The sequence below is a fragment of the Mizuhopecten yessoensis genome, unplaced genomic scaffold (genome assembly GCF_002113885.1).
Source record: "Mizuhopecten yessoensis strain PY_sf001 unplaced genomic scaffold, ASM211388v2 scaffold9133, whole genome shotgun sequence".
Classification (NCBI taxonomy): Eukaryota; Metazoa; Mollusca; class Bivalvia; order Pectinida; family Pectinidae; genus Mizuhopecten; species Mizuhopecten yessoensis.
This window is the reverse complement of record NW_018407895.1, coordinates 173853-192466: the sequence shown is the minus strand read 5'-3', so window position 1 is coordinate 192466 and position 18614 is coordinate 173853. Positions and strand designations below refer to the sequence as shown.

Here is an 18614-nt window from a genome sequence, read left to right as displayed (position 1 = left end):
CATTAAGTATGGAGGTGATAGATTACTAAGCCTCATTACCAAATTGTTCAACCTCATTGTAAAATATGAGCATATACCTGAAGACTGGAAAAAAGGAACAATTTTTACTTTGTACAAGGGCAATGGAAAACCCAAAGACGACCCAAACAGTTATAGGGGTATAACTCTTATACCCGTCTTTTTTAAAATATTCGAGTCAATTTTGTCTCTCAGAATGGATTCTTTACTAGATTCAGAAACGTTTCCAAACAGACAGCAGTCGGCTTATATGAAACATTTATGTAGTCTATGCACTTCCTTTAATTTACAGGAATGCGTGAGATACAACCTAGAAAATGACTCTGATTCTTTTGTTGCATTTTTAGATAGCAAGAAAGCTTTTGATACTGTTTGGCACGAAGGGTTACTTCTCAAACTGTACAAAATAGGATTTAAGGGCAAAATTTTGACTATATTAAAAAATATGTATACCGGTTTTGTAAGTCATGTCGCCTTGAAGGGTCACCAGTCATCACCTGTCCTCATTAAGAGAGGGATCTTACAAGGGGGGGTCATTATCTGCAAAAATGTACCTGGTTTTTATTAACGATTTACTAAATGATATCGAATCGTCAGGTAAAGGAGCTTTTGTTATTGATACCAGGGTTAATATTCCCACACAAGCAGATGACATATGTTTGATCAGTAACACAAGTATTGGTTTACAAGATATGGTTACAATTTGCGAAAACTATAGTCGTAAATGGAGATTTTCATTCTCTGTTGATAAAAGTAAAATAGTTGTTTTTACAAAAGGCAGAAGACAAGTCTTGGTAAAAGATGTGAATTTGTATGGTAAAGCATTACCAGTTGTTGAAAACATTACGCATGTCGGTGTTGTTTTGAATTTCAAATTGTGTACATCGGACAGGACTGAGTCTGTATGCAAGAAACTAAAAAGTGGAACCATGGCTCTTATTCGATCTGGTGCTCATCCTAGGACCCTTAATCCTCTAACAGTTGCAAAGCTGATTAAGGCTAAAGTTTTCCCGTCTGCCCTGTACGGGTGTGAACTATGGCAACTGTCTAGAACAGAACTAATCAAATTAGAGCGCGCTCAAAATTTTATCGTAAAATCCATTCAAGGGTTAAACATTAGAACTAGAACTGATATGGCCAACTCCTTAATTGGATGGACCTCCATAGAAGGTTACATTGATATAAGAAAACTTTTATTTCTCGGTCGTCTTTGTAGACTGGACAGTAAATACTTAACTTATACTATATTTCTCAAACGCCTATTCATGCATATTTTGAAAGAGTCCTGTCAAACTGGTTTTATTCCTGATATTGTGAGAATACTTCGCAAGTATGATTTGTTTAATTATCTGTTGCAGTATATATCAGATACAGTTTTTCCAAGTAGTTCATCATGGAAGTCAATTTCCTATAAAGCAGTTTATAATTGGGAAGAATTAATGATGTACGATAGAATGAACAACGATTCAGATTTCACAAGATTTTTGCTCATTCATGATGTAATTTCTCCACATATTTTATGGACAGTAGCATTAAAATTCCCTGAACATCTAAGCAAGATAAGCAATATAGTTCGATTATGTGCTAATTTAAGATCAACAAATATTATTGAATTATGCCATTTTTGTGGTATTTTACATAATGACTGTATAACACATACAGTAATCCATTGTACAAAAACTGAAAGTCTTAGAGACGATCTATGGTGTCTTATAAGTACGGCTTTTGATATAGAACTTGGCGTGTTCTTATCCTCTTTGTCTGATTATGATTTAATTCATGTATTACTAGGGGGTAGCCTTCCCCACATATTAAGCTCAACTGATTATGTAACCTTTGTACTGCATAATGCTATTTTTATTGACAAAATGTTGCTGTTGTATCAGCGTTAATAATGATATAACACGTACAAACGTACGTACAATAGCAATGTCTAAATTTTTTTCTCTCTTATTTTGTGTGTGTTTATGTGTGGGTAAGGCTGAGAAGACCTTGTTGGTAGGGCTTTCCCCAACCCTTGGAAACCTCAGGATTCCCAGGCATTCTAATTATTTTGTATGATTTGCTGTTCTTTCTGTATTTACTAAACTAATTCAAGTTTCATTAACTTCTCTCTTCATCTCTGTAGTTAACTGATGTATTTATGTGCATGTAAGAATCAATTTATAATATTTGATTTGTATTTTGACTACACTGTATATTTTTGTAACTTCAATTTGGAGGAAATAAAGAAATAATAATAATGGTCGCTCAATTGGTAGAGCGTTCGTCTAGAGTTCGGAGGGTCTGGGTTCGAATTCCGGTCTGGTCGTGCATTTTCCCTCTCCTGTTACACACATACACATCATAACATTACGGTCTGTATCTAAAGTTCACCACCTCTAGTTTATTTGTCGCTGTTCAAGTGACACATTTACAACTTACATCCCGGAATTACAGTTAAACTATACGATATAATAGGGAGACGGAAATACAAAGTTCAAACCGAAACCGGACGAAAATAACCACTATCACTTCTTTTCTTGGGCCTCTGGCGGGGTTTATATATTTTTGTCAAAGCAATGTGACTCAGTTTCCGCTGCATCCCGACCAACCCTTATCACTGGTCAGTCTATGACACATGCTGAAGTTATATTACTAGTAGGTCTGACAAGTCTGTCTAGACATTTTATCGCTGATATTATACATAAATATAAAATTAGGATTGATTCTTTTTAGACTTCCGTATAGTACGGATATCGCAAGGCATTATTACACTAAAGGAAAGTATAACGATATTACACTAGGTTTTAGACGGGAAGTATAAGAATAACACGATTTAAAAAAGGGATTTGGGACTGGTGTTTCTGGGATGAATCCTGGAGTCTAAAGATGGCAAATCTGTACAGTTTAAAAAAACATTCGTGTGTCTTTCAGACTCTACGCAAACGGATTTCGTACTGATTTTAAGGTAGGTTTCTTACAGTACACCTGTTGTGTGATATTATGTAAGTAGCTAGCTCAGATCACAAGGACGTGTGCAGTTATTACAGTTGATAAACATGCTCGGATCTAAGTATGTTTCAGGGTTTAAATCAGCTCTCGGTAACATACATTTCACTCTCTCCAAATCAGGATATATCTAAATACACCGACTGTGAGAATTTCCCAGGTCACTGTAATTCATATCCAATAGAATCATCGATCCTCTGCATGGATACTTACAAATATTATAAAGTTAATTTCATTTTAGTGGAGTGACGAAAAAAATCTAAGGGGAGTAACTCTGACTACCCTATTAAACGGATTCTGACTCGAGGGCAAAAAGTGTTCTGTTGTCTACGAAATACAATAAAAGAAGAATTTGAGACGTATTACCTAAAAAGTATAACAAACTTGTAATGTAAATATAATCGTTGAATTAATTAATGTTTTCATTTGACCGTGTGATTGGGCATGTGAATTACAACTGGCCGTTACTCAGAAACAGGCATCACATGCGACTCTCACAGCTGTATATAGAAGCTTTTCTCTTAAATCATTCTATTTTATAATGATTGATTATACGACGAGCTCAAGTTTCTAAGTAATGAATTAAAAACACTTTTTGCTTTCGTTTTTGTTTTAACTTGAAAGTCATTCAACCAACCAATCATTCTATTTTATTTATTTCTCAATTGAAAGATTTTTATATACAAAATTAAACAAATAAATGATCAGAACATATTGATATAATGCTATTTTTTCTTTTAACTATTTAGGCATTATTGCAGGATTGTGATTATCCCTACACCTCGTCCCTGCAGGTAAGGCGTAAGAATTGTACCTGCAGTGCTGCTCCAATTGCATGATCGTAAAAGGCAACTAAATTTGGGATCTTATCTTTTCTCTTCTAAACAAGTTGTTTCAAAACAACTTTCTTCTTCCTAATGTCTCCCTTGAGAATGCCTCACTTTTGGCCTTTAGTTGAGCGTACGCTCCTGTGAGGAAGGCTCTGGGTTCTGTCCTCTGGCCGAGACATACCAGAGTCTGTAAACGCTCAGCACTTGAGGAGTGGGACGACTGGTTCGCCCGTTGTCAGTATAATATCACAACGACAATTTCTGGTCGTTGTAATGTGTAGTTCGACAGTAGAATTCCAAGATGTTGAATTGTAGTCCAAATATAAATGTATTAGAATAACTTTCTCTAGGTCGGTTGGTGACTTCTGGAGTATCCAAAATCACACCCGTACAGTCCTATCTGATTACCAAACATGTAGAACAGTTTAAGTTTAAGTTTTATTTATTCACTCCGACACACTTACGTGTGTAACAAGAGGTCACATACATATAGTAAGTATGATACATGGCGTGTGATGTACACAATTACAACATTGTACATAGCATAGATACATATAGAAGTACACAAATAGTACAGAAATTAAGTTAATATTTTTTCAAGCTTTTCTATGAATTTACAAAGTTTTGTGTAAATTTTTACATTAAATATATTAAACAATCCTTGCATTTTTAATTGACTTGGATAAGTGAAATAATATTTTGGTATATATTTCTCTCTTAGACATTTAACTAAAACACTTTCACATATAAATAAGTAATGAAATTCATCTCCAATGTACAAATTACATAATGTACAGGTTCTTTCTTGACGAGGAATACCTAACCATCTTCCTTTTTCTATGGGTAAATGCATATTGCAAGAACGGAATTTACACATTATTTTCCTATCATTTGTATTAAGTTTAATTAAATATTTTTCTTGTTCAAACTTTGTCTTTAATATTGAATATGTTTGTCCTCTAGAGGAGTTAAGAATATTATCAAACCATTTCTGTATAAATTGATCCTTCAGTCTACTTTTCACAAGCCTCTTAATTTCGTCTTTTGAAAAAGAACATGTAGATTGATAGTACCACACATAGTTCAGGCCAGTTTGAGAAAAAATATCTTTAACATATGCGAGCCATTTAAATAACATAGTTCCATTTTCATGTAATGTATACATAAGCTTATAAATAGTACTTGATAACTTACTAGAGGTAATCAACTTATGCCAGAATACTATTATTCTACATTTAATTTCGATGTCTAGTGGGTATCTTCCAAGCTCACCATAAACAATGAAATTTGGTGTACTTTTTCTTACATTTAGTATATATTTACAAAATTGAAGATGGATTTTTTCTATAATATTTGTGTTTTCAAAACCCCATATTTCTGATGAATAGAGAAGAACTGGCATAATTAATGAATCAAATATCTTCAATTGTAGATCAACTGGTAAAGATATGTTTCTCAATTTCTTATAGACAGCAAACACTGATTTCTGTGCTTGTTCAACAATTTTTTTCCTTGCTTTAAAGAAGCTACAACTAAAATTAAAGAATAATCCTAGATAGGTATACCCTTCCAGTATTTCTAATTCTACGTTACATAATGTAAAATGGGGAGTTCTTGCACATTTTCTTTTTGAAAAGATGACAATTTTAGTTTTTCCTGAATTGATAGTTAACTTCCAAGTATTACAGTATTGTTCAAATTCATTTAAAGCTAACTGTAAACCATCTGGTGTTTCTGAAAACAGGACAGTATCATCGGCATATAAGATAATGAATAGTTTGAGATACACTCCAATGTTATCAATACATAATTTGTCTATTGTTTGAAGACAATTTACATTTTTTTCAACAAGATAAGTTTCTAAATCATTTAAATAAATTGCAAACAAAAATGGCGATAAATTTTCGCCCTGTTTTAAACCGATCTCACAATTGAACAAATCCGACTGTTCACATCCATTTTTAACACATGATTTGGTTTTATCATATAGCTTATAAATAATATTGAAAATTTTTCCAGTAATGTTGCTTTTTTGGAGCTTTTTCCACAGACCAACTCTCCATACAGAATCGAACGCCTTACTAAAATCGATGAACGTACAATAAAGTTTTTTTCCTAATGAAAAATATATTGAGATTAAAGAATACAATACAAACATGTTATCGGTTGTAGAATGACCCTTTCTAAACCCAGCTTGTGCACTGCTTATCAGGTCAAATTCGTCAGAAATTTTATTTAAACGATTATTAATAACCGAAGTGAAAACTTTGCCAAGGCACGAGACTAAAGTGATCGCTCTATAATTATCCGGATCTTTTGGATCGCCTTTGTTTTTATATACTGGTTTTATAATACCGATCTTCCACACATCTGGTATAGACGCAGTATTCAGAATAAGGTTAAATATTTTTTGATAAATTGGTAAAAATACATCCATTGTACTTTTTAGATATTCATTTAGGATTTGATCTATACCAGAGGCTTTACTATTCTTCAAATTGATTAAAGAAAATTTAATTTCATCAGTGGTAATTTCACCATTCAGATAATCATCAAAAATACTATTATCAGGATTTTCCAGCTCAAAATCGTCATCATCATAAACAGACTTGTTCAGATCCTTAAAGTATTCATATAATTCAGTAATACATATATCAGCATTACCTTTCTTTACAGATCCGTCACATTTATTCAAAATATTCCAGAATTTTTTTGAATCCATTCTAGCAGTATTTCTTAACTCGCTTGACAATTTCTCCTGATAATTTCTGTAATTTTTATTCAATGTTTTTCTATAAACTTTACTAGCTCTATTGAGATTAGTTTTATTTATAGGATTATTTACTTTGTGAAATAAGGCCTTGGCTTTATTAAATTCAACTCTGTTTAAGTGGCATTCCCTATTAAACCAAGGTTTATTATCACATCTCAACCTCCGTTTCCTGTAAGCATTGTTACTACCAAAAACCTGCTTAGCAGAGCCTTTGAACAATTCACTAATTGAGTTTACAATGTCATTAATTTCGTTATTGGTTACATTGTCGTGTTGTTTATTTAATAATTCATTTAATTTATCATTAATTCTATGGAGATTACCTCTTTCATCATCTAGTATATGTTTTACAAAATCTTGTTCTTTACAGGATTTCCACTTTGTATATCGATTTTCATGACATTCGGTATTATATATACATTCATCAGTTAATTTACAAAGGCTAAATACAAGTCTACAGTGGACATCTGATATGAGTGGGTCAAAAACTTTGATTTCAAAATCTGTTGTATACCGAAACATATCTGACGACAGCAATAGATAATCTATAACGCTGACATCACTACATGTAGTTTTACCTATTTGTGCATCATTTCCAATCCGACCATTGGCAATATACATATTATTTTGCTTGCAGAAGTCAAGCAATTTATTGCCATAATTATTAACTTTAGCTTTACATTGACTAGCCCTTCGCAGAGGAACATTATATAATTTCAACTTTTCAATATCATAGAGATATGAGTATAGCTCATCATTTTCATCTAAGTTTAATGAACGAATGAAGTTATCATCTGGTTCTACAAAATCATCTCTAACTTGGGTTTTAGCATTAAAATCTCCGACTATGGCGACTTTGTTACCATGATGGGATAATTCTATCATCTCCCTTTCAATTTCATTGAACGCTTCCGGGGATGCATACTTAGTATTTTCGGGAGGTATATAAACACATCCCAGTAGAAAATCTAGATCAGAGTTCACAACGTGTTTTGAAAAATTTACCCACAATACATATTCTGATAAAGTTTTAGGAAAAGTCAACATCGACTTGAGAGTTTTCTTAAAAATAATTACTATACCACCAGATTTTTTATATGCATTAGTTCTACATTTAGCAAAATATTCATAGTCAGGCGGTAGTTGTAAATGATCCAGATTATCAATCTTGCTCTCTGCAAAAATAAGTATGTCATGTGCTAGGATTAAGTCTTCAAACTCAGGCAAAAGTATCTTAGACTTAATACCGCAAACATTAAGGAAAGTAAACTTGATAGTGTCTTTATCAATGTCACGGGGTTGACCTCTTGTCGCGTCTCCCTACATGGGGCGACTGTCATTGCGGGGGTTTGGCACGTGACGAGCATTACGGAACTGATGCTGACCACTAGGGGGCGTGGCTGTCTGCCGTCCTTGGGCCGATGAGTGCCATCCAGGTCCTCTGCGAGAATCAGGAGGATGATCTCGGCCTATGGGAGGATGACTAGGATGATGATGCTGAGGTGGGATGTAAAGGTTACCGTCAATGTAGAGTTTATCACCTAGCAGGCGAGCGTGCCTTCCATGCCTCTTGGCTTCCTTAAACACCGGATAGAGTAAACGTCGCCTGTCATTTATTTCCGGCGGGAATTGCTCAAATACAGAGAATTCTCTTTTCCCCGCTAGTTTTGGGGCAGCCTTCAACACTTTGTCTCTATCTTTTCTGCTAGAGAATTTAGCTACTATGGACCTAGGTTTATTATCGGATCTTTTCCTCAGCCTATGGGCAACATGAAGCTGCATTTCCTCTTCAATACCGAGTTCCGTCTTGATGAATTCCTTCACAACAGCCTCGGTGTCTTCATCACGGTCAACATCTGGGATTCCTCCAAATAACAGGTTGTCCTTCATCGATCGTGTTTGGATCTCGAGTATTTGATCTTTCAGTAGGCGATTTTCTTCCCGTACCTCCTCCCGTTCAAGTTCCACTTTGCTGACTCTCTCTTCAAGAATGGAATGGTCGAAATCCGCACCCTCGAGCTGTTCACTGTGTGTTTTAAGTTCACGTTTAACGCCTGATAACGAACTCTCCATACTGCTAAACTTGCCCTCGATGACACTGAGTCTAGACATGATTTGATCCAGTGTATCCAGCTTAGTTAACCGTTGAAATATGTCTCGAAGAATTTGATCACTGAAGTGTGGGGAAATGGTGTCAGGAGTAGGCGAGGTTGCCTGAGGGAACATCAACTGAGGATTCGCAGGAGAACTGGGGGGTATACACGAGCTTTGCATAGGGTACTGCGGGTACTGCGGGGCAGGTTGGAAACATGGTTGCGTGGCGGCCACATTACCATGTGGGGTACCATAGAGATCTCTATGTGCCATAGCCATTACAGTACTCGTGTCCGTATGAGATCTATTACGTTTCTTACCCATGGGCTACACGTGCACACAGTTCAAGGTCATACTGGTTAGTTTACCGTTCTTACACAGTAAACGCACATTAAAATCCGTATTATACAAAAAGATGAACATGTATATGTACATGTACGAATAAACGTTCATAAATAAACCACAGCTTTCCAGGGTGTAACTCCAGTACTAACATACATGTCACATAGGTGAGTATAGTAGTCTGCACGTGCAACACAGGTATCGTTCAGGTACATGTGTGTACCTCAGGTATACAGGTAATGAATGCTATTATGGTCCGCAAAGGGGATATTTCAAAATATTTTTTCAAAATAATGTTACCATTATGTTAGAAATCATCTCACCGTCACACAGTCCAATATTGGGGACTTTCCGGGGTTACTAGAGAGGCATTCTCGGGATAAATTACCGGAGCTCCTTCATACGCTTCTAACCCAACGCCGCCATGTTGTGTTGATACATTGACAATTAACACAATAAAGTTAATTTGATTGACAGCTGTCACTTATCTCTCTATTCTGACTGGTGAGTACGTATACCCGAACAGGTAAGGCAATTAGCCTGTCCTTTGTCCGAGACTTCAGTGTCATACTTGGTAAGACCAGTTAATCTCATTACGTAACATAATTGACCTGAAAGGTATAATAACGGACTTAGATAATCTAATTCCGTGGTATAATGTATAAGATGGACACCAATATTACTGACATGAGTTAATCTGACAACAATGAATCAAAGAAGCTACATTTAAACATAGAGGTTTTCTTAAATGGTACAAATGTAATCAAATAGCTTTTAGGTATGAAATTGTTACTGAACGAAATTAAATGGCGAAAGTTTGTAAGAGGAAATCCAAAATAATGAATGAGACGAAATGTTAAATTAATGTTCATAAATAGCACTATTATCATAAAATGCTTTATGATAATAATGTGAACGGGTGGGGTGTCCTGCTGGGTGTCTTCGGCAGTATGTTTCAGTGAGGAAGCACTACAAAGTCGACATCAGTTCCGCGCTATCACAAGGAGACAAACACGAACATATAGCAGCCTCCCAAAACACACACGCATACACTACACGCATGCATCTTACACACAGGGGAGGCCGTCCTTAAATTACCTTAGCTGTTGATAGGACGTTATACAATACTAAACCAAACCAAACCAAACCCTATACATGTACCTCAGGATCAGTAAAGAAACTAGATATTGGATTTTACCGCGTGCATTGAAATACAAAGTAGACCCTACTAGCTTTCTCCAGATATTATTTATTTATTATTTTTATTCTTTTTATATTTTTACTACGGTATTAGATTTGCTATCTAAGTCCGTATTTTTTACTCAGCATTTTTGCCGCAAGTAACAAATCGTAAAACTATCGATAGTTAAAACATACAATGTATGCAATACAATTACAAAAGGACTGGATACAAGTTATTGCAACTTATAATCGCCCTTCACATAATGCCTTACAAGATATAAGTATAATGCAGTTTCCAATAATATATACTAGTAAATTAATTTATTTTAGCCTTACTTGTTTCAGAATTAAAACTAAATTAAGTTAACAGACTTATAACAATGTTATATAACGAACTTATAACAATGTTGACCCAGTTTGACGATAAACACATTCATTACTCACTACAAAATATCAATTAAAGAGCTAATTAACTTTTGATATCAGATCTATGATAAGGGAGGTCTTATGTTACCGTGATAATAATAAATAACCTTGTCTGATAATTTACTCACACGCTAACTGAACAAGTTTCTTCTACTCTCTAGACGAGTGTTTTTTTTTTTATATATTTTGTAGTGCCCCCTCGTCCTGTTGCTATAAATCTATCTGAAACATGTTGATGAGTTAAAAATCCTCAACCAAAACTTCTGAAACGTTTACTCCGACGCAATACAGTACAAAACACTACAATACATTACAAAACACTACAATACAGTACAAAACACTACAATACAGTACAAAACACTACAATACAGTACACCACAATACAGTACAAAACACTACAGTACAAAACACTACAATACAATACAAATACAGTACAAAACACTACAATACAGTACAAAATACGACAATGCAGTACAAAACACTACAATACAGTACAAAACACTACAATACAGTACAAAACACTACAGTACAAAACACTACAATACAGTACAAAACAATACAATACAGTACAAAACACGACAATGCAGTACAAAACACTACAATACAGAAATCTTTATTTAAAGTCGGGTAAGTGTACAACAGTAAAAAAAAAATAGCGCAAGAGAGCTATTGATCCGACTACACGTAAATGAAAACAGTGACATTAAAGCATACCGCACAATACAGGAAATAAGAATAAAAAGCTAAACTTAATAATGCTAAACAAACACCAAACACATAAGAAACTATAAGCATATGTTCAGCACTAAGATTAAGAAAAGCACTAAAAATTAAGAGTAACACTAAAATAATTAACGTAACGAATAATTAAAGCTATTGAGAGTGTTATCATCTGCTTAGTTATAGATCTAGAGTGTGCAGTCTTTGATGAAGTAAAACAATATCCTTTATGGAATAACCGACAACAATATATCGGACACAACCAACGCAAATTTACAATATAACTGCCAGTTGACCAGCGGGAGACGGTCAGCATGAAACTAGATTAGTTCGGATGATGGTAATGAGATTGGTTCGGATGATAAGATTGATCTCTGTAGGCAGAGTATTACATATTCAAACGCGCGTATGACGTTTCTAAGTAAAACAATCTCCATGAAAGAAGAGCACAGACTTCATTAACAAGAAGTTATTTTGGTATTTTAAAGATTTTGAATGTACAGTTAAGAAAGAGAAAAGGTAATCAAAAACATGTCGAGAAGGTACGTAGGCATAAATACTGATATGATACATGTAGTTCGTCTTGCGTGCACATTTTTTTTCTTGAAACGACTCGAAAACAGCTCGGGTTTTCTGGCACTGGTTTCAACTTTCATCGGTTTCGGAGCCTACGACTGCAATTTCACACAAATATAGGTTGAAATTGGCAAGAATTGTGATTAACATGTGTACACTCGATAGATCGAAACGAAAAACTAGTAACTTTACAAAAAACCCGGAGAAAAGTTTGACAACAAATCTCACCTACCGAGCACAGAAGAATTTGTTACAGCTACTGTATATTTGGACCTAAACTAACATGTATGTTAAAGGGGTTAAGATCGACTTTCGGTCATTTTGGGGGAAATAAGGCACTTTTTAGCTAGGGGAAACAGCCTGTATTCGTCTGTAAAACTGAGCAAAAAAATCACTGAAAAGGTATTGGGTCACCTACCCTTGAGTCAGAGTGCCATAAAGTTTTTTCTGGGTGCTCTTATTTTCTCATTAAGCCCTCTATACAGTATAGATACACTTTCATTGAGCCAATAAGAGCGATTAACACAAACAGGAAAAAAACTGTTTCATATTTGTTGTAAATAAATAAAGTATATTTATATTTCATTTCCAGACACACATTCAGGCAGTGAAATTAAAAAGAATAGCTGTTGTTGCAGCTTGAAAAACTCCCAGGCTGGTTTAGCACAAATTGACATAGATGGCTACAAAATGTGCTGAATTTAGTACTTAGAGATGGAGACACTTTAAAGCATAATCAACATGAGAACTTTGGAGTAGGAAACTCAAGGTAGGACATGTATGCCTTTTTCATTAACTTTTCTCTTAACTAATAATAATAATATATAATATTTATATAGTGCCCTATATCATTTGTAAAATTACTCTAAAGCTTTTTACAACATATGGATAATAGTATTAGTTATAATTGTGAAACAAAAACAAAGGATTACAATCACTTAAAACATTAAGCAAGCAGATAATCATTGCAATGTGCACATAAATGAATAAATAAACAATTCAGATTTAATAATGATAAGCATGGATTCTGTGCTCAAACCTGAGCTTTCTTGTAATTATAACTCACTAAAATCATGTTAAACAATCAGGAAGTCAAACGTTAACATTGAAAACAGTAAGATTCTTCAAATGTTCTTCCGAGTCATTTACATTTTTTTTTTTATTAATTTATGACCAAAACAAATTATGCTTGAGCACAAAATTCATGCTTGAGTGTGAGAAAATGTTCATGAATTCAGGCCCTGATTTGTTGTACTCACACAACACTTGATCTTGTGCCCTCATACAACACTTGATCTTGTGCCCTCACTCAACACTTGATCTTGTGCCTCCACACAACACTTGATCTTGTGCCCCACACAATACTTGATATTGTGCCCTTACTCATCACTTGATCTTGTGTCCTCACTCAAAACTTGATCTTGTGCCCTTACTCAACACTTGATCTTGTGCCCTCACTCAACACTTGATCTTGTACCCTCACACAACATTTAATCTGCTGCCATCTCACAACTCTAAAGATATTTCATCTACCACCTTCCCTGGAAGTGTTTTCCTTGTTTCCTAAGCCATTGTTAGATATAAAAAGTTATTTCAGTTTGTCAGCATGTGCTCTCAAATTTAACCCATGTTGTGGTAATCAGTTTTTTTTGATGAACATAGATAAAAGTAATTGCCCTTATTAGCAAATAGGAACAGGATACACCAATAAATATTATTAGTAGGGAAAGAATATATAGATTCTTATTGAATTTGTATCTTATATAGCCCATATAGCTCTTATATTGTATCTTATATCAGCCCAATACCAAGTACATCCAAGGCCAATTAAAGGATGACCTGTAATAAGATCTTTGCACAACCTTGACACTGTTGTCTCCAATTTAGCACAGTGATTGACTTGATACTTCTCCATTGATATTTAGGTTGCCGCAGGAGACAGTGTTTGCAGATAGCAATGTGTCATCCAATATATTTATATACACATTGTTGTCAATATTCTTCTTTATATACCAGGGTTACCTGAAGCCTTATTTATATACCCAGGGTTATTTGAATCTTTATTTATATACCAGATACCAAGAGTAATCAGGATCCATATTCATACCCATGGTTACCAGAATCCTTATGTATACCCTGGTTACAAGAATCCTTATGTATACCCTGGTTACCAGAATCCGTACGTATACCCATGGTTACCAGAATCCTTATGTATACCCATGGTTACCAGAATCCTTATGTATCCCCTGGTTACCAGAATCCTTATGTATACCATGGTTACCAGAAACCTTATGTATCCCCTGGTTACCAGAATCCTTATGTATACCATGGTTACCAGAAACCTTATGTATACCCTGGTTACCAGAATCCTTATTTATACCCATGGTTACCAGAATCCTTATGTATACCCTGGTTACCAGATTCCTTATGTATACCCTGGTTACCAGAATCCTTATACATACCCTGGTTAGCAGAATCCTTATGTATACCCTGGTTAGCAGAATCCTTATGTATACCCTGGTTAGCAGAATCCTTATGTATACCCTGGTTAGCAGAATCCTTCTGTATACCCTGGTTATCAGAATCCTTATGTATACCCACGGTTACCAGAACCCTTATGTATACCCTGGTTACCAGAATCCTTATGGATACTCAGGTTACCAGAATCCTTATGTATACCCTGGTTACAAGAATCCTTATGTATCCCCTGGTTACCAGAATCCGTACGTATACCCATGGTTACCAGAATCCTTATGTATCCTGTGTACCCTGGTTACCAGAATCCGTACGTATACCCATGGTTACCAGAATCCTTATGTATCCTGTGTACCCTGGTTACCAGAATCCGTACGTATACCCATGGTTACCAGAATCCTTATGTATACACTGGTTACCAGAATCCTTATGTATACCCTGGTTACAAGAATCCTTATGTATAACCTGGTTACCAGAATCCTTATGTATACCATGGTTACCAGAAACCTTATGTATACCCTGGTTACCAGAATCCTTATTTATACCCATGGTTACCAGAATCCTTATGTATACCCATGGTTACCAGAATCCTTATGTATCCTGTGTACCCTGGTTACCAGAATCCGTACGTATACCCATGGTTACCAGAATCCTTATGTATACCCATGGTTACCAGAATCCTTATCTATACCCTGGTTACCAGAATCCTTATGTATACCCGTGGTTACCAGAATCCTTATGTATACCCTGGTTACCAGATTCCTTATGTATACCCTGGTTACCAGAATCCTTATTTATACCCATGGTTACCAGAATCCTTATGTATACCCTGGTTACCAGAATCCTTATGTATACCCACGGTTACCAGAACCCTTATGTATACCCTGGTTACCAGAATCCTTATGTATAACCTGGTTACCAGAATCCTTATGTATACCATGGTTACCAGAAACCTTATGTATACTCTGGTTACCAGAATCCTTCTGTATACCCACGGTTACCAGAATCCTTATGTTTACCCATGTGCAGTGGCGGATCCAGAGACCTATCTGGGGGGGNTGGGAGTGTTTCCATGTTGGAAAAAATTGAGGAAAATGGTGAAAATATATGATTTTTAAAGAAAATTCCAGGGGAGGGGGGGGGGGTCCTGAAGCCCAAAAAACCCCTCTGGATCCGCCACTGATGTGGTTACCATAATCCTTCTGTATACCCTGGTTACCAGAATTCTTATGTATACCCTTGTTACCAGAATCCTTATGTATACCCTGATTACCAGAATCCTTATGTATACCCTGGTTACCAGAATCCTTATGTATACCCTGGTTAGCAGAATCCTTATGTATACCCTGGTTAGCAGAATCCTTCTGTATACCCTGGTTATCAGAATCCTTATGTATACTCTGGTTGACAGAATCCTTATGTATACCCTGGTTACCAGAATCCTTATGTATACACTGGTTACCAGAATCCTTATGTATACCCTGGGTACCAGAATCCTTATGTATACCAATGGTTACCAGAATCCTTATGTATACCCTGGTTATCAGAATCCTTATGTATACCCTTGTTTTCCGAATCCTTATCTATATACACAGGATTATCAGAATCCTTATTTATAACCAGGGTTATCAGAGCTCATATTTATACCCAGGGTCATCAGAGCTTATATTTATACCTAGGGTTATCAGAATTCTAATTTATACCCAGGGTTATCAGAGCCCATATTTATACCCAGGATTATCAGAATCCTTATTTATACCCAGGATTATCAGAATCCTTATTTATACCCAGGATTATCAGAATCCTTATTTATACCCAGGATTATCAGAATCCTTATTTATACCCAGGATTATCAGAATCCTTATTTATACCCAGGATTATCAGAATCCTTATTTATACCCAGGATTATCAGAATCCTTATTTATACCCAGGATTATCAGAATCCTTATTTATACCCAGGATTATCAGAATCCTTATTTATACCCAGGATTATCAGAATCCTTATTTATACCCAGTATTATCAGAATTCTAATTTATACCCAGGGTTAATTATCAGAGCCCATATTTATACCCAGGGTTATCAGAGCCCATATTTATACCCAGGATTATCAGAATCCTTATATATACCCAGGATTATCAGAATCCTTATTCATACCCTGGTTACCAGAATCCTTATATATACCCAGGATTATCAGAATATTCATGCCCATGGTTTTCAAAATCAGTTGATTTTCTCTTCACAAGTAATATAACCATGCAAACTGGTATATATAGTTACAATGCAAACTCTCGTGTGGAATTGTGGTGTTGCCAATCGATAAAATGATTGTGATGTGGACATTTTTATGTTTGCAATGGTTTCTGAAATCTTTCAATGTTTGGTATCTGTAACTTAAACATACACCGGGGATAGAAATGATATAAACTATATCTGTAATTTATACATACACCAGGAATAGAAATGATAAAAACTATATCTGTAACTTATACATACACCAGGGATAGAAATGATAAAAACTATATTTGTAACTTATACATACACCGAGGACAGAAATGATAAAAACTAACTCTCACATTGTAACTTATACATACACCAGGGATAGAAATGATATAAACTAACACTCACATTGTAACTTATACATACACCAGGGACAGAAATGATAAAAACTATATCTGTAACTATACATACACCAGGGACAGAAATGATAAAAACTATGTCTGTAACTTATACATACACCAGGGATAGAAATGATAAAAACTATATTTGTAACTTATACATACACCGAGGACAGAAATGATAAAAACTAACTCTCACATTGTAACTTATACATACACCAGGGATAGAAATGATATAAACTAACACTCACATTGTAACTTATACATACACCAGGGACAGAAATGATAAAAACTATATCTGTAACTATACATACACCAGGGACAGAAATGATAAAAACTTACTCTCACATTGTAACTTATACATACACCAGGGATAGAAATGATAAAAACTATATCTGTAACTTATACATACACCAGGGACAGAAATGATAGAACCTAACTCTCACATTGTAACTTATACATACACCATGGACAGAAATGATAGAAACTAACAATCAAATAAATAGAGGTGAGATGTGTTTATCACAACATTCAATAGCACTGCCGACTAGCCCATTGCGTCTTCTTCAGATATACTGTATACCAGGAAACCTTCATCCTGTCAAACACTTTAATGGTGAAATCCATAGGTGCTAACATGTTAAAACAATATGTATGCTGTTTGCTAAGATTGGTTGTCATAATAAAATAACTCTTTTGCGGACAGGGAAAAAGGGCGAAAATTAAACTGCGGAGAAAATTTTCCTGTTTACAGTTGACTTAAATGTTAATATATGCGTAGGTCACATCACTGATGGTATGATAATGAGTTATCCCCCTTGGCACAGGATCACATTGCATATTACAGATAGCTGTCACTCTGTCCATAGGCTTGATTGTCAATGCATGAGTAAGTTATGGACACTAGATGCAATCTTTGCATTTTAAGTTTACATGTACCTGGTCACAAAACAATCAAATGATTATTTGTATTTGTCAAGAATAACAGAAACAAAGAAGAAGTGTAAATTGTATTGATAATAAAGAATAATTTTAAACATATAATGTATTGTTATTGAGTCATAGGGTATCGTTATACCTCATTGTGTTACTGTATAATGTATGTATATTCTATGGTTAAGGTATATACTGTTAAACCTTTCCATTGCAACTTCTTCTATAATCAATAAGAAATTACATTCATAGGGCTATGAATGCAGTTTGAATGATGTCATTTTGAAAAATGGGAAATCAACTGTTTGGAACCAACATTTTGTCAATGTTAGGCCGATGTCACAGACACTATATATATAAAAAAAATAACAGAATACCATTGTCCAACTTTTAGATCAATAATAACTATATTTATAGGAGGCACGGTAGTCCAATGGTAGGATGCCGGGCTCGTGACGGAAGGGTTGCGGGTTGACAATGTGTTGTATCTTTGAGCAAGATACTTTACTCCCCTTGTTCCAGTCTACTTAGCTGTAATTGAGTATGTGGTTGGGCAGTGCTAGCTGTTAGCGCCGAAATGGTAGCTCCGGCTGTATGCTCCCCAGGGAGTTAAGAAATGTATTGGCTGGTTGCAAAGG

General features: G+C 35.2%; 1 protein-coding gene across 4 annotated transcripts in view; it reads left to right on the top strand.

The window, feature by feature from the left end:
• Window positions 1-2652: 2652 nt before the first annotated feature.
• The window catches only part of LOC110457414 (sodium bicarbonate transporter-like protein 11), a 101281-nt gene continuing 85319 nt past the window's right edge, over window positions 2653-18614 (top strand). The window contains exons 1-3 of one of the 4 annotated variants that reach the window (XM_021508680.1): window positions 2653-2968; window positions 3759-3803; window positions 12545-12721. The gene's annotated coding sequence lies outside the window, so the exon portion shown is untranslated. The other 3 variants (XM_021508685.1, XM_021508684.1, XM_021508683.1) reach the window with 3 other exon arrangements.